The 18,431-nt window shown below is 45.5% G+C and overlaps 1 protein-coding gene across 3 annotated transcripts in view; it reads right to left on the bottom strand.

The window, feature by feature from the left end:
• Positions 1-18,431, bottom strand: part of Plxna4 (plexin A4) — a 441,985-nt gene that overhangs the window by 219,680 nt on the left and 203,874 nt on the right. The window lies entirely within an intron of this gene.

Raw genomic sequence — 18,431 nt, forward strand, 5'->3', positions numbered from 1 at the left:
CCTCTCTTAGCCATGATACTGGTGACTTTTTGCTTCTACTCCCCATACTTTGCATCTCCAGAGGATAAGCCCATGGCAAGATGAGAAGAAACCATGTAGGATGGTTCAACACAGAAGGAGCTAACGTGGCCTGCAAGAGATACTGCTATTTCCAGCTGCACAAGTGACCCAAATGCTGTACTTGGTGTTAGTCTGCACCCTAGCTATCCATCTGTTCTAGGAGCCCTGGTGTCATCCCCTATACATTTGTTTTCTGATAGGACATTCTGATCAGTCACTGTTCCTTGTAATAGAGACTCTAACTGGCAAATCCCAAAGACAACTATTGTTGGATTTTATTACTCAGAATGGAGAGGCCATTGACTTAGAGGTAGAGACACACCCATCCCAGCCCCTAATTTCCATCAACTGTCCAGTCAATGACACCGCCCATGCCTAACAGACTCCCACTGATTGTTACTAGTTATCTAGCACCGACGTACGCCTGCCTCTACCTTAGATCCAAGAGCTCCAGCCACAAGTTAGAAAACAAACAGAACATAGAGAAGATGAAGAGGAGAGAGATGGAGAGCCTTTAAGACAGGTTCCGTGGACAGGGAGACACCTCTGATCTAGGGGAAGGTGAAGAAGAGAGATGGAGAGCCTCTGCAGCAGGTATGGGATGTGTTTCTGGGAGAAGAGATGGCTTAGTCAAGTTATGCTGCAGTAACAAGAGGCCACAAGCTGGGTAAATGATAAATGAGTTTCAGTTCTCACAATTGGGGGCTCGGAAGTTCAAATGGACAGGATACATCTTGTACATATAGAATGTCTGTCTGCTGAGAAACATGGGGAGAGAGAGAAGGAGAAAAATAATATCACTTTCGTAGCAAAGCCACTCTTAAGAATGATTGACAATAAATTGGACATTGAACTACCTGAGGACCCAGCTATACCTCTCCTGGGCATACACCAAAAAGATGCCCCAACATATAACAAAGACACGTGCTCCACTATGTTCATAGCAGCTTTATTTATAATAGCCAGAAGCTGGAAAGAACCCAAATGCCCTTCAACAGAGGAATGGATACAGAAAATGTGGTACATCTACACAATGGAATATTACTCAGCTATCAAAAACAATGACTTTATGAAATTCATAGGCAAATGGATAGAACTGGAAAATATCATCCTGAGTGAGGTAACCCAATCACAGAAAACACACATGTTATGCACTCATTGATAAGTGGCTATTAGCCCAAATGCTTGAATTACCCTAGATGCACAGAACACATGAAACTCAAGAAGGATGACCAAAATGCGAACGCTTCACTCTTTCTTTAAAAGGGGAACAAGAGTACCCTTAGGAGGGAATAGGGAGGCAAAGTTTAGAACAGAGGAAGAAGGAACACCCAATCAGGGCCTGCCCCACATGTGGCCCATACATATACAGCCACCCAATTAGACAAGATGGATGAAGCAAAGAAGTGCAGGCCGACAGGAACCGGATGTAGATCGCTCCTGAGAGACAGAGCCAGAATACAGCAAATACATAGGCGAATGCCAGCAGCAAACCACTGAACTGAGAACGGGACCCCCATTGAAGGAATCTTAGAAAGGACTGAAAGAGCTTGAAGGGGCTTGAGACCCCATATGAACAACAATGCCAACCAACCAGAGCTTCCAGGGACTAAGCCACTACCCAAAGATTATACATGGACTGGCCCTGGGCTCCAACCTCATAGGTAGCAATGAATAGCCTAGTAAGAGCACCAGTGGAAGGGGAAGCCCTTGGTCCTGCCAAGACTGAACCCCAGTGAATGGGATTATTGGGGGGAGGGTGGTAATGGGGAGAGGATTGGGAGGGGAACACCAATATAGAAGGGGAGGGGGAGGGTCTAGGGGGATGTTGACCTAGAAACCGGGAAGGGGAATAACAATCGAAATGTAAATAAGAAATACTCAGGTTAATAAAGATGGGGGGGAAAAGAATGATTGACAATAAGAAGCCCACTTCCCTACTATGGCACAAATCCATTTCTGAAGATAGAGTGACCTCCCCAAGGTTTTTTAATACTATTTTGATGGCATGTGAGTCACAACGTGAGTTTTGGTGGGGACAGCCAATCGCCAGCTAAGAATCTCTTATTTGTTAAGTGGAAGACTTGATAGGAAGAGGCTTATATGCCACATGGTGAAGTAGACTGTAGAACAAGGGACACAATGAAGCTGCAGGCCATGGATGCTCTTTTTGAGATGCAGGAGGGGCTCTGAGACAGGGGTACACGGAGAGGGATAGCTAATGCTCCTTGCACTGATGGAACTTTAGAAAGGAGAACTGTATCATTAGTAGCAAGTGAAGGTATTTTCATGCATAATTCTGAAACTCCAACAGAAAGTTAAAAAAATTCAGAGGTTCCGATTCTGCCCAATCACGCCTGCCATGGCCTGTGCTTCCACCCCTATGCTCAGATGTGTATGCCAGGAGCTCAGACATGGCTGTTTGTGTAAATGGCAGAGTTGGGTTTATAGCAATTTAATCAGCGGCATTAATAATGTCACCTAAGCTTAATGATACCAATTATAACCATGGTAAACATCGCCAAGCAGCTTATAAACAGTGATATTAAAGATGAACTTCCTGCGTTCGGTCAATGCTGTTGTTAAGAAACAAAAGTGGAAGGTTCATTCTTTAAATGTTCCCGTCATCTTACGCTCTTTCAGAAGCGGCCTTGCAGGTAGAGTTACTGTCACTACCCATTAGTGGCTGGCTGCTTTGGTAATTTCCTAGGACAGACCTGAGTCCACTGATGTTGGCTACCAAACAGAAGATTCAGGCACAGATACTACAGAACAGTCAGACAGTCATTCTGAGCCAGGCAGCATTCCTTCCATAGCACAAGCAAATTCTGAGACTTCCAGGTGAAAGTGGTGCAGCATGGTCAAAGAGCAGAGAGAGAACATAGAAGAGCTTATTAGACAAAGCAAAAAACAATGGAGTTGGAATTGAATAAGAATTTCTCCCTCTGTGTGGGGGGAGTCCCATAAAACAGATCGGAAGTAACCTTCCTTCTCTGAGGAAGAGCTGTAACAGAACCAACAATACCCCATAAGGTACATGACAGAGCAATGAACACAGGGACACAAGGCAGAAAAGGAGAAAGTTGAAGTGTCACCTGTTTACATCATGATTCATAAGTGTAGAAAAATTACCGTTGAGGATTAGCAACAAAATAATGTTACGGTTGGGGGCCAACCAATCGCACTGTGAGGAACTGTATTAAAGGGTTGCAGCATTAGGAAGGTTGAGAAGCACCAAGCAGAGCTTTGCACTCGGGAAGTCACCTGGGCATTGGATAGCGTTCCTGGACAAAAGGCCTCCACTGAGGTTCATGGTGGAGGTGAAGGAATAAAGGGATAGAGGAAAGCAGAGAGAGATAGAGGCCTCTCTGCCTCCTTCTGCTGCTCACAGGGTCTGCCTCATGGGAAGATGCACTTGTCCTGGATCCTCATTCCACCGGAAAGTTAAATTCTACAATTTTAGTACACAGTGCCCCCTGAACTCATGCAAGAGCTTGACCCTGAGTCCAGGTCCACTTAGGAATCTTACAAGACCCAGATAGCAATATTCCTGCCTTTCAGTGTGGTGTCTGCCCACCAGGTTCTCATAAAGACAGGATCAGGCTGAGCCTCCCTCATTTTCTCTGAGCCCATGTGGGGGCTCAGATGTTTCCCCAAGAAGAACTAAAGACTACACCTCTCCCTCCTCATTCAATTTACAGGAAGCCAGCCAACCTTCTCTGCTGCCATCACCGGTCTTTTCAGTTTAACATCCCCAGTGACAGTGCACTCTTCAGGGGGACTTTACTGCAGTGTTTGGAAATTGCATTGTGTGTTTTTATGGATTTGTGCGTACACCCGGTGGTCTTAGAACTCTGCAGGCAACTCTAATAAATAAATAACAGTGCCTGGCTGAGCCCAAGTTAAAGTGAAGGATTTTGTTAAGCCAAAGTCTGAGAAAGGAATTACAGAGAAACGTGTTACCAGAAGGCAGGAAGCAACTGGACACACAGCCCTCCATGCAGGGGGAAAGACCACAGCACATTCTTTCCCACACACCCGAAGTAAGTGTGTCGCAGTGAAGATGAGGATTTGTGAACAAGATTCAAATTCCACTGCCACTATTAAATTGTTCTTAAAGTTTAAAACAAAATCTTTCTGTGGCTGCATCCATGCGCCACCAACCATCTGGAAGGGTGCTGTGAAGTTATTTAATTATCCAGATATTTTGAAACACACAAATCCTTTTTTTCCTATACTTTCAATTCAAGCCAGATGTGTGTCCTCTGTAGAAAGTGTCTGCCACTTGGGGTTTTCGTCTGAAAATGAAAGGAGATTGCCTAAGGGATATCCTTCCCCTGAGTGAGCAGTCTTGGATCAATGGCCTATGTTCTTTGAGAAGAAGAAACAGGAGTGTGTGTGTGTGTGTGTGTGTGTGTGTGTGTGTGTGTGTGTGTGTGTGTGTGGTGTTTTCATTTGCATACCAGTAAAGACATGTGGAAGCACACACGTTTTCATGTGTGTCAGTCAGGGCACAGCTTATTTGTTAATTCCCAGGTACCATCCATCTGGACTTTTTAAAGACAAAGGTGTCTAGCCAGACATAAGCTCACCAAATAGGCTATGCTGGGTAGCTAGCAAGCTCAAGGGATGTGCTTGTCCCTTCCTCCTCAGCACGGGTATTAAAAGTATGCAAAGTCACCACAGACTTTGCAATGTGGGTTTCTTATCTGTAAAGTGTTATGGAAAACGGGTTAGTGTTTAAGTAGAAGAGGCATCTTAGGGTGTTTTGATGTGCAGCCCCCTCCTATTTCAGAAGGAGAAAATAATCAAGGCCTTTAATAGTCATCCTATTATCCCTATTTCATTGTGGTAGTCATTAAAAGAAATAACATAGTACGATTGGCAAAGTGAAGGAAATGTGTGTCTAAGGTTTTAGCATTGTCCTTCCTGACATCTACCATGCTCATGCAGACACACCACACTGTTCCTGAGAGTTGAGAAGGATAACAATGTCTGTGATGCACACAGCCCTGTGCTTTCTACCCTTATCCCACTATTTAGGTCGAGAGAGAGAGAGGGAGAGAGAGAGAGAGAGAGAGAGAGAGAGAGAGAGAGAGAGAGAGAGAGAGAGAGAAACACAAGATATGTCAGACATGGGCTACAGTCCTATGGCATTATTTACAAGTAGGAGACAATCTGAAAAATGCCTTATCCCCTTGAGGGCAGTGGTCTAATCAAGATGTATAATTGCCTGCCTTATCTAAATGAATACGTCATTTGAGAAACAGTAATGGGCCTCTGCGTGGCTTCAACTGCTATACAGGTCTCAATTGCTATCGAGTTCTCATTTGCTATGGAGTTCAGCTGTAGAAGGGTAATTATAACATTTAACAAATGTATTCCCTTTAGGGAGGTGACAGACACAGCAGCATCCCCTTTCTCGTCCTACCAAAGTCCACAGCTCTAAGGATGACTGCTACATATCTGGAAGTATGGGTACCTTCTTTGCCCAAACTGACCTTTCTCCAGCCCAATCTCAGGGTTTAGGGGAGATTACAATATAAAATTGTCCAGAAAAGGACCTGGTTACCATCCACATACAACTGTTAGCATTCTCCTGGTCTGTCAGGTCTCCTGATGGACTTCAAAAAAGATTGTGGGAATAGTCCCTGATACTCTGCCCATCTCTCCCAAGCCCCCAATGTTCCTCTGTTACCACAACCCCAACGAGGAGACCATGAAGTTCAGGGTAAAAAGACAATGTCTGAGAATACAAAGACCAACCATTTGTTCTTCAGCAGGGAAGAAATGACTTTTCTGTGGCAGGCTTTGGAGAGGATAGGATTAGCACTGGTCTCAGAGCCCAGTGGTGCCTCTCTCAACCCAAACAATAGAAAATCAAACAGATCCCAGATAAAAATTGACAGACATAGGAAAAAGCATCACAAACCCTCCTGGAACCATTATATCATGGCCTGACACTGCATCTATCCAGGAGCATAGAGGACATAGCAGACAGGCCTCCATGGACTGGTTGTAGCAGGTATAGGCTTTAGGCTGGCACACCCACTTCTATCTCTCCCCACCACATTTCCAACCTGCTATGTTGCTCTATGAAATGCAGCTTGAGCACAGGACCATGGGTGCCAGGTGGCATTTCGTTCCTGGTGGCTAAGATTTTCATAACCTTGTGCAGTATCTCGTTAAACGTTCACAGAATGAATGTCAGATGCAACAAAGGAATGGGTGTCATCTACCAACTTACCGAGAGCTGTGCAAACACCGCTTTCAAGATGGCGACCTTAATCTGGCCAATCTTCCATGCCATCCTCTCCCCACAAGGTCTTGGTCATACTAAGGCCCCAGGGGTAGTTGCTGCTGTTGGCCAGTGAATTCCTTCCAGAGAAAATCAGAAGGAAACTTGGAGAGAAAAACATCTCAGGTGTGCCAAAGACAGTGATGGCAGCCACAAGGTCACCCATGGTGGCATCCCAGTGACAGGCTAGTATCTCTAAAAGCTACCATGGACTGGGGATACCTGGGGTGAACATTCACTGACCAGGGGCCCACCTGTGTTTCCACTGCAGGCATCGAATGAGCTCACAAAAAATGATGGATTGATTTTTTTATTGGGCCTTTTATTCATCGTGCCCAGAGTGATGGATGAATTCAGCGAAGTGGGAAGGAGGCGGGGACAGTGGAGTTTGGAGAGGGGTCTGTCAGCTGCAGAGTGGCTGAGCCAGCATGCAGTTATTCGCTCAGAAGAAAAAATTTCTTCTTGTCCTCACTTTCTCCTTTTGTTGGAAGAATATTTTCTCCTACTCACATTAATGAATAAGAAGAGGGGGGGAAAGAACAATAAAAAGGGGGTGTGTGTGGAGGAAGGCGGGAGCATTTGGAAAGGAAGAGAGTGAGGCCAGGAGTTAGTTTAACTGACTCATTTCTCTGCCTCCCTGAATATTTTGATTAAAGCCATAGGACCTCAATCAAAGCCACTGAAAGGAAATAAAAAGATGTCTGAGAACAATTTTGTTTGCTGGAATTCTCCCTCCTGTGTTCTATTATGATGGGGGGTGGTGAAGAACAAAAAGAGAGCTGGTTCTATGTGGTCCTCCTTTGATCTTTCAAAGGAAAGAAGGACATTAAAAAAGAAAAGGAGAAATCAACACCTATTTCGTCCCTTCTTTCCTTCAGTGCTATCAATAGCAAAACTGGATCTGAAAGGATAGTCAGAAACTCCCAGTCTAGGCTGATTGTGAATAAAATGCATTTAGAAAACGTGGCTTGTAAGACCCACAAGAGACCCTGAAGGATGTACTCTTGGTGATAGGCCTTGTCACCTCCATGGATCCCCATCTAAGGCAGGAAACTACTGAGATGCACTGGAACTTGATCAACTCAGATCAAGGCGTAAGAGGAAGGAGGGTGTAATCTGAAATGTCCATCAAAAGGGCCAGGGTGGAATGCCATTCACACAGTGCTCGTCTGAACCCCAAAGGGTGGTCCTAGGCAGCAGCATTCTAGGGGGACAGAGCACAAGCACGGATTCCAGTAATGGTTGTTAACTAACTTCAGAGCTACCCAGGGATAGTGACATCATATTTACACCAACGCCACATAGCTCCAAGACTTTGCAAGGCCATAGTGACAGAGTAACCAAGAAATCAATGCGAGTGACAAATGGCAGAGATGGGAGCTGGGGACAGGTCTCCATTGATAAAGTTAAGCACATGGGAAGCTCTGGGCTCAGTTCCCAACACTGTATAAAACTAGGCATGGTGATGCATGCTGTAATCTGCACACTCAGAAGGCCAAGGCACAGAGATCAGAAGTTCAAAGTCATTCTTAGTTACAAAATGAACTTGAGGCCAGTCTGAGTTACATAAGACCATGAATGAAAATGGCCCCCATAGACTCACAGTAATGCCATTATTGGAGGTTTGGCCTCGTAGGAAGGGTGTCACGGGGGAGTAGCTTTGAGGTTTCAGAAGCTCAAGCTAGACCTTGTGGCTCACTCTCTCTTCCAGCTGTCTGCCCCTCCGACCTACAAATCCCAGCTACCTCTTCAGCCTCTACCACATCTGCCTATATGCCACCATGCTTCTAGCCATGACAATAATGGTCTGAACCTCTGAAACTGAATTAGGCCTCAAATAAATTAGCCTAAATAAAGTGCTTTCTTTTGTAAGAGTTGTCTTGGTCATGGTGTCTCTTCACAACAATAGAAACCCTGAGACTGAGACCCTCTCTTAAAACAAAACAAAACAAAAATCCAGAAATGGGAAGTGAAATGTAGCATATATGTTAACTCTGACTGATTGGTAGTGACTGACTAAAGCATCAATAAAGAATCCTTCTGAAGTTGCAATGAATACTGGCTCAGATAAGTAATGAGTAGTCTACAGGTCGACTTGAACATAAATCGTATACATGGCTATGTCATGATACACAATGGTACATTGGAAAGAGCTCTGGACATGGAGCTCAAAGATCATGATCCATTACCTTGGGAAAGACAAAGATTTCTGACACACACATGTCCTATCACTCAAACAGTAAAAATGACATGAATACCAGCAATATGTGAAATAGGTTGAGATATTCTATGCCTTTATTTCTTAAGTAAAATACATAATATTAATTTTTCTATTTTCAACAAATTCAGTATAAACCCTCTTTACCCTAATTATATATCTATAAAATTTGACTAGTCCTTAGTAACATAATAATAAACAAGCTGACTTTTTGTGACTGACTTATTTCATTTAGTACATCATCCAAATTCATTCGTGTCATTAAAATGTTTCAATTCTTTCATTTTTAAAGGCCGAATAATATTCCATTGTATGGATATACCACATTTTGCCTATCTATACATCCATCAACTGACATGGGCTACGCCTACATTTTGTTAGAGCATGAACGTATAAAAAATCTGTTTGTGACCCTGTTTTCAACTCTTTTTAGTCAATTAGTAGACCATATGATAATCCTATACTTAATTTTTAATAACCTCCCTCCCAGACGCTCTCATGTGAAAATTTAGATTAGTCTATGTTGCTTGACATAGTTGGTGAAGATGGTAAAAGAGCCTTCGAAGGCAAAGGCTGAAGAAATTCAAGTTGACCTTAGCTATGTATGACGTATGCCTCGGCAGGAGTACCTAGAAAATCCCCCTTCCCTGGCTGCTGCCCTGACTGCAGCTGGCTGGCCACCTTGCTCTGTCAGAGGTCCAGGGTAGAGTTTGAGCAACAGCTTGAGCCTGTCCACTTTATCACGCCTAGTGTGTGAAGAGCAGGTGGTCCCTGGGCCTGTGGGGAAGAGCATTCTCACTCATCAGACTCAGTGTTTTCCTTGGCAGGGGTACCGCTCAGATGTCACCCCTGAAAGGCAGCTCCATCTGCAACAAGGGTGTGGACTGGGGGAGGGTGTGATGGGGAAGGGTGGGCAATGGTGGTGGGAGGAAGCCATTAGCATTTCGGTTGTGACATATTTATGTTCAGACCTCGTCATGTGGAGCTAATGATAGGATGTTCTGATAGACACTGCTTTCAAATAATGGGCTACAAAGAAAGAAACACGCTGCCTTTCTTTGTTCCACAAAGGCCTGGCAGCTGGTGCGAGCAGGGCCAGTCTGTGAGAGCACAGAGCCTGTGATCCTGTCCTCTCTGTGATGGAGCAGTGGTGGAATGCCAACGTAGAGCCATTAAGGGGCAGAGCTGCCTGGGCGCGTCCCAGCTGAGGGTGCCATTGGCATCTGAGGGTGCCAATTCTCTTGACAGCTTATTAAGGTTATTTAAAAAAAAGACAAGGCCCCAGCATCCATTTCTGAGTTGGAAATAAGTGTAACAGTGTTAAGTCTGTCTGAGACATGAGATTTCAAAAGGTCCACTGAAGGTCACACCACTGCCCACCTTCTTGCTGGGAGCAAATGATAAGGCAACCATTCCATTCCGACAGCAGAGATTTTCCTTATTACTAAAAATCCCCATGGGATCAAACTCTGGTAGTTGGACTACCAGAGGGGACACTGAACAGCTTGTGAATTGAAGGAAGTTACCTCAGTCATATGGTTTAACCCTCACTTGTTTTATCTGTGTCTAGTAATCAGCAGGATGTCAGCTTTACTCATACAATGCTATAAGAGTCTGGTGTATATGAGCATCATTCAAGACTCTAGGGCTGCTATCATCTCAATCAGGTGTCCTTCTGGAGAAAGATTTAGCCAAATACCCCTCAATGGGTATTCATTCTGATGAATGTCTTTCCTCTGATGCTCCAGAAAGCTGTATGTGAGCATTTCTTGATGCTTATGTCTTCTCACCAAATTAGAATGGTTAGAAAACATGCTAGAAGTATATTCCTGCTGCTGGGCAGTTGACTGAGCCAGGTCAGTGGTAAGTCAACAAAACTTCAGTGTATGTGGGTCATTTGAGTGCTTTGGAGAAGGTGTCCTTCTTGGTGTTTCTATGACCTGAATCCCTGAATTTGCATCTGGGTGTGTGGAGTAGGGTTGGAGTGATGGCAAATGTGGTTGACATAGAAGTTAAATAACTGGCTAATAAGCTCCCTTCTGTCTTGAAAAGGTCATCCCTCCCTCCATCCCCTCAAGCTCCCAGGATTCAGTTTCTTCACTTCTAAAACAAAACATGTGACAAATACATTGTTAAAGTGTATGATTCAGTAGAACCATGGCCAGGAACTCCAATTAACGGATAGAAAAACCAGGAAAGGAACACTTTGTAAATCCGGCAAAGGATAAATCTGGGCTTCTAGATACCTAAACAAATACTTCCCAGCAGTGGGCCTCAACTGGTGGGTCTCAACCCCCACAGGGATTTCCATATCAGATGTCAGCATATCAGATATTTACATTATCATCTATAACAGTAGCAAAATTACAGTTATGAAGTAGCAATGAAGTAATTTTATGGCTGGGAGTCATCACAACATGAAGCTCTGTATTAAAGGGTTATAGCATTAGAGAGGTCGACAACCACTGCTGTACAGTGTCTGGTGAAGAGCTCCAAGATCTATGCCCCGTTTCTCATGTCAAGAGGTCCTGTCAAGTAAGATCTGTGCCTTACTACTGCCTAAGATAGTATAAAAAAGAGAAAGAAGAAAATAAGCAACATTTCTTTCTCTGGTCCACCTTCTAGATTGGGGCTGTCCAGGATATTAAGAGTAGCTATCCAATAAAATAAATGGCTATGGTTCTAGGGAGGGCCCAGTTGTAACGCACCTTGAGAAAATTAGCTGGAAGATTATTGAATTCTGCAAATGGGATACAATGGGAGCAACTTTTAAAATGCCAAGAAAGGCAGATCTGAAGCCTCCTAGAAATGCAGCACTCAGTACAGGTGAACATCAGGGGTGACTCGGTGTGTCTATTTAGTTATTTGGGTCTTTTATTGTTTGTTTTGTTTTTTGTTTTTTGTCACATTGACACAATCTAGAGTAATCTGAGAAAAAGGAAACTCAATTGATAAACTGTTCCCATCAGACTAGCCTGAAGCCAAGCTGTTGGGGTATTTCCTTGGTTGATGATGGATATAAAAGGATCTAGCCCACAATAGGCGGTACCATCCCTTACTAGGTTGTCCTGAGGTGTATAATAAACTGAGCAAGCCAAAGCAAGCAATACAATAAGCAGCATTCTTCCATAGCCTCTGATTCAGTCCATGCCTCCAGGTTTCTATCTTGGTTCCTGCCCTGACTTCCCTTCTTGATGGAGTATAACTGTAAGCTAAGATACCCTTCACTGTTGCTTACTACATCAATAGAAAACAAAGATACTCAGTCAGATGATGGACATGTTCTGGCTGATGACAGATAACAACATAGAGGAGGTGTGTTTAAGGGGACCCATCTTGGGGTCCTGCTGAAAAAACAGGAAGGTGAACCTAGGAAGATAGAATAACTAAAAGCTAGTCTCTGTCTCTGGGTGGGTCTGAGTCCTACCACAGTTCTAGGTAGAGTGTTGAAGGGAAGGGAAGCCAAGTGGTTGGCCCAGTTCTCCCACTAGGAACAGCAGAACTGGAATTCTTTGCTAAGCTTGCTGTCCTATGTCCTCTTCTTTCTGCTCAGACTGCAGCCCTGAGATCATTATGAGGTGGGACAAGGAGTTTCCTATGACAACCTAAGAAAGACCCAGGGACAATCAGGGTATAGAAAGAGAGGAAGTGGGCTTCCCAGCAGGGTGCTGACCTGAACTATAATAATTACCCACCACATGATCCACAGTCAGAAGCAGTGTGGGCCCATGAGGAGGGAGAGTGGAGGGAGGCTGTGTGAAAATACAATGGAGCATGCTTGAATATTTTGTTCTGGTTAGTTTTTCCCCTTTTAAGTTAACATGAAAAAGGGTTTGATCAACTCTTAAGATCTAATGAAAAAGAGAAGCAGCAAGGAGACAGGATGTCCCAGGGAAAGGGGAAGGGACGAAGCCTCTGCATGCACCCAGGCTCTCCTCCTGCCCTGCTCCTTTCTGCCACAACCTGTTAAGCATCCATAAGAGCAGATGTCCAAGTGCCGCAAGTCCAGATGTTGGGGATCCCCTATGGATATGAGAAGCAGAAGACAAGCCACGGTCCTGCCTTCTTCCGTCACTACTGCCCCTGTTCTGACATCGGGGAGAGTGCACAGGCCTGGGCTCCGAGCAGCATCCATCACAGGTGAGGTTCATGGTGCCCAGCACACAAACACCTGACTTTGCCCTAGGCAATGTGCCCATCTCAGTCACTGGCTGCCGGCTGAGCCATAGGCTGGGAGAACTGACACGCACTTGTCTGCAGAGTTCTGAAGAAAAGTCCTCCAAACTGTACAGTTGCCAGGATGAAATTGGCTGGTGTCAGCCACATGGCATGTGGGGACGCTGGATTTCCAGTGATAACCTTGGGAATCAAATTCAAATCTGTCCCTGGCCTCAAATTCACCTCATGCATAGTCTGAAGTGTTAGCTGTTCAGGATCACATGAGCGACTGTACCCTGCTCCCTACTTCCCACGCTCTTGCTTTAACCCCCACTCTTGCATTTCTTCATGCTCCTGCATTCGACTCCTTGCCTGGGTCTGTCCACCTGCTCCAATGTGCTTGGCCTGCCTGCATAGGACTCCGAGTCTCCCTCAACTTGAGAAGACAGAATCCACCGTCCCTCTGCCCTTCAACCAAGACAGCTCCTTTCAACTCCTGTCTTCCCCTCTGGCAAAATCAGCCGCAAAGACAACACTGAGCCCAGTGGCCTAAGCCCCTGCTTTGATTCTCAGGCCCCAAGAGCCACCCAGGCGCCAGCAACCTGCTAAGACCATCAGCAGACCCCTTGCTGATATCATAAGCATATTTTCCCTTCTCAGCAAATTGACAGGACATGGCTTCCTGGAGACAAAGATGAAGTGAGCAGAGAGCTCCCCAGGCCTGGGGAGAACAGAGGGAGCAGGGTCGATGGCTCCTGTTATCTGGTCACAAAGCTGAGGAGCCTTCCAAGGGGGCAGGATAATGATTGTACGGGCTCTGCTAATGGAGGAAGCCAGGGGGCTGTTTGGAAGGCAAGGAGAGTTCCTGTGGGTAAAATATATACCCCAAAGTGAGGCACCGATAGTCAGTGTCAACAGGAAAATATCCTGCTGCAGCCTCAGCCAACAGGCAGGCATTTCGTGACTGCTTGGGAACCATCCCTGCCAATAACAGGCTCATCAAAGAAAGTGTGTTTATAGGTGTTCTGGAAAGAACTGCTATGGATGCCTAATATGTCCTGTACAGTCCCCTGAGTAGTAGGCGATGATTAAACAGATGATGTGCTGTGTGGTTCCAGACAGCAAGCAGGAACTTGACCCCTCTGAAAGAGAGCACATACATCGGAGGCTGAAGAGACAAGGTAAGAATGATTGTTCTCCTTCCTAATCCTCCCCCTAATTGAGAAGCAGAATGTAAGAGACCCAGGTACCCAAGCCTAGCTCTCCTAGGTAGAGAGAGACCCTGGCCTGAGGTTAGAGGGTAGTAGTCGGCAGCCTGCAGGGATGATGAGGGGGCCTCAGAAGCCAGGGTTATGTGATTTCTTAGCTGGGATATGGTCTTTCAAAAGCTTTGGTGACACTCCTTGGCCTTGTGGACAAGGAGGGTGGAAAGATGGGTGGGAGACACTAGGAGTGAACCCCTGGGCATGTAAGGAAGAATCTGCCAAAAAGCTTTACCAGAGCATAGCAGGTGTTTCTGAGGCATTCTCCAAGTAAGTAGCCTCAGCATCTCCACTTCTCTGTCCTTTAGGGTCTGACAGCTCTCCCTGCACCTCCCTGACAGGAAATCTGTACTGGAGAGTCCATCACCAGGATCCAGAACCTCTCCAATGTGAGAGCACATGGCCGAACAGAGCTTTATGACAGAAGCCCTAGAGGCTTAATCCTGCTCTTAAAGTCTAAGGGAGACTTGGAGACAGGGGTCCACTCAAGATAGAGTGTGCACAAGGTACAAGAGCAAGAGAATGGCACAACAATCACTAGCAGGAAGGAACTGGATCTCTTCCCACTTACTCACACAGAGAGTCTGGTCGATCCCTTGACCCTGAGGAGGATCTGCATCCTTGTGAACAGACTACTGAGATATAACCTTAGGAAAACCTGGCCTGGAAAGCAAGTTCAGAAATATGTGAAAACGATCATCAGGACCAAAGTTATGAACATTTGATGAGCGTTCTGTGTTTTGGTTATTATTGATCATTGATTATCATCTCTGAATGGAGACTTGCCTGATTCTCGTCCCAGCCTGGATTTTATCATTCAGTTCACTCCCCATGGTGCCCATTACTATGCTCATGATATTTTGGGGAAAGCTTATGCCACATAGCATGCTATGATGAGTACTAAACAGAAACAGAGTTTCTGAAGCAGAGAGATTAAATTTTCCAACCCTAAAGAAGTAGAACTAAGCAAAGCTAGAGATGATAATGTTGAGCAGACTACGGATCTAAAACTCTCCAGGGATTTTTTTAAAAAAAAAAAATCCCTGGAATGAAATGCACCACACCAATCCTACACATGGTGTAGTTGGTGCTTTGTCTGAGCAACTGTGGCAGTTTGAATGGGAATGTCACCCATAGGCTCATACATTCAAATGCTTGGTCCCCAGTTGGTGAAATTATTTGAGAAGGATTAGGAGGTGTGACCTTGTTGGAGAGTATGTGGCCTTATTGGGGGAAGTGTGCCACTGGGAATTGGTTGTGAACTTTCAGAAGCCCATATCATTCCCAATCTTCTCCCTCCCTCCCTCCCTCTCCCTCTCCCTCCCTCCCTCCCTCTCCCTCCCTCCCTCCCTCTCCCTCCCTCCCTCCCTCTCCCTCCCTCCCTTCTTCTCCCTCCCTCCCTTCTTCTCCCTCCCTCTCCCTCTCCCTCCCTCCCTCCCCCTCCCTCTCCCTCTCCCTCCCTCCCTCCTTCTCTTTCTCCCTTTCTCTCTCTTCCCTCTCCCTCCCATTCCCTCTTCCTCCCAGCCTTTTATCTTTAGGTGAGGGTGCAAAGCTCTCAGCCACTGCTCCAATGCCATGCTTATCTACTCACTGTCATGCATCCCACTATACTGGTCAAGAGCTCACCTCTGAAACAGTATTTAAACCCCAATTAAATGCATTTCTGGTTGGCCATGGTATCTCTGCACAGCAATAGAAGAGTTTACTAAGACACCACCCATTCTTTCTTCATTACAGGAACTTATGGTTTTTTTCCTCCAGACTGGTGGATTTTGGTCCTCTGGTATGCTACGATGGGTCCAGAGAAGATCTCTCCTCTCTGTGGCATAATCTTCGCAACTTCAGTCAGACTCTGTGCTGGAAGGGGAGTCCCTCAGTCAACCAGCGTGCCTGCTCTGATTTGAAGCCTTCTGTGGCAGGACATATGTTCACCCTGTCACTATTTTAATCCTGGAAGCCCTAAGGATGAATTGGAAATGTGGCTTTTAGAATAAATACAGCACCAGGAGAGTGCCTGGCCCACAGGAGTCACTGGGTAGGCATCTGATGGATGAAACTCAGGCTCATACACGCTGTATGATGCTGTATAGTTTCTAAAAGCCTCAACATTCTTATCTATAAATGGACAGAGCTCTGAGAAAGAGAAGCTTTGTCTGTGGTCTTGGCAGAGGGTCTGGCATAGAGACCCAAAAGTGCTCCAGAAATTGGTAATTCGGAAGCACTGACTAGTAAAGTGATAAGAATCTTTTGTGTGATGCCAATGATGTAATACTGAGCACTCTCTGAGGGTGAAGCATGCATTATCCCCATTAATTTTCAAAATATGGTTTTGTTGGTAAATGCCATCATCGATATCCCACTCTCCCACTTGACACAGGCAAGAGTTTCGCAAGTTGTCAGAGCATGGTGGGTGTGACCAGGCAACAGAAGGAAATGAGAGTCTGCAAAGCAGCAACATAGTTTGACTCTCCGTGCAAATCTAGATGAATTCCTCTTCAGCCAGAGTGCAGATTCCAGAAATACTCACTGCACATGCCCAGTGATTGGCCCAGACCAGTCCTGCCATGTTCTCTGCGAGGCTCAGACAAATTCAGAGGGAGGCAAGGAAAGATAAAGTGGGTGCCTGATGCCTTCCACACAGGGTGCTATGGTCAGGCTGTGCCTCCCTAATTGTACATAAGTTTAAAGTATTCAGAGACCACTAGACAGCACCTCAAGAGGCTAGATTCAGCATGCCCGGACACAGGTTCCTCTTGGTATAATAGACACAGATATTCCCATTTGTCAGGCCTGCCTTTTTTTTTCACCCCCTCCTCGAAATCCAGATCACACAACTGTCAGGAAGCTCACACACCTTTTGAAGTCACCGTGTTCAGACATTAAAACGCATGTAGTCTAAGCCACTGGGCCTTCATTAGAGGGGAAAAACTGTTGGATAGTTTGGCTACTAACTGCTTTTGGGCATTTTTTTAAGCCAAATAATGAGGCACCAGTGGAAATAGAGACACGAAACAGCAGCGCCAATGTAAAGAAGGACTCTGGGAAAATGGAAAGTTTCATCAGAGATAAGAAAGCCACATAGATCTTATTAGGTTTTCTGTTCTGTCAAGGAGGTCCCCTGGCTTTAATAAAACCTCATTTCCCCCTGTAAATTCTCCCATGTGGTAGGGGGCCAGGGTTTAATGGGGATATAAGAGATGATTCCAACCTGAGGCTCAGGTGGAAGTCCACCCCCAACCCCACCCCAGTCCCACAGCTCAGCAGCTGGGATTGATTGCAGAGCCGCCTGCCCAGCACCATGCAGCCATTGCACATCAGAGAACAATCACAAGACATTCCAGGCTGACCTGGGCTGAATGAGGATGGCAGCTTTGCTCCTGTTCATTCCCTAGCTCAGAAGCAAGCTCACCATGGTCTTCATTAAAAGTGGACCCCAGGAGTAAGCGGTGAGCTCCAACGTGTGATTTATTAGGGGACATCTACATTTGAAAGCCTTGGAGCCTTTACTCCACGCCTAACTCCTTAAGGTTCCCATTAGCACCCAGACGTTGTGTTCATTAGGAGCTGTTGATTTTGATGAATTCATCTCTCCTGTCACATGCAATTCGATCTGGGGGGGTCTCACTCTCAGTTCTGAGGGGATGATCCACTGAGCCTTAATATTCCGTGACAGGCACCTTCTCAAAACAAGGGGGACGTCAAAGGGAGCTGCTGATAGATGCCATGTCTGAGCCATGGAGAGCTGGAGGGAAGTTGTGGGTTAGGAGCTGATAATTAGAAGTCACTGGTGGGTATCAGAACGCATCCATCAGAAATCTATAAAGATAAACACACTCATTGCCATCGTGAGTTGTGGGAAATGATATTGGTGCCGGCTTCTTTCTCTATGATTGCCAAGGAAGCATCACTTGCCAGACCCTTGAATTCTAAACACAGCTCCTAGCTATTCAACATTCTATGCATCCTAGCTATGTTCCCAAGACAAACAGAAATACTATGACTGCTGCTGTAAGTCCGCATGAAGTCCTTGTATCAACATGGAGCATGTAGTTATCTGGCAATTCTATATCAGTGCAAGGAAAAACACTCCCAAATTCACCAAAGGAGATCTGTAGAGGAAAAGTGTAATTTCAGTAGTAGATAGTCACTATGACCATCTTCTCTGCCTTGAAACAAGGAAAGAAGAGTGGCAGTCAGAGACAGATTGTGACAGGGAGTTTAAGTATGTAGGAGAAAAGCCCAGCAATAACAAGGTTGTCACCTTCTCCTTTTCGGATTGTCACTAGCCCTCTGGTCTAGGCCATCTCTAGTCTCCATTCAATTGTAGTGTTTCCCAGGAGAGGCCCAATTGGGAGGATGGTGTGAGAGCACCTGCTCAGATAGGGACTCAGGTGGGTGTGGCAACCTCTCAGTATCCATGTGACAAGGTGTGCTC

The sequence above is a fragment of the Rattus norvegicus genome, chromosome 4 (genome assembly GCF_036323735.1).
Source record: "Rattus norvegicus strain BN/NHsdMcwi chromosome 4, GRCr8, whole genome shotgun sequence".
In the NCBI taxonomy this organism is placed as follows: domain Eukaryota; kingdom Metazoa; phylum Chordata; class Mammalia; order Rodentia; family Muridae; genus Rattus; species Rattus norvegicus.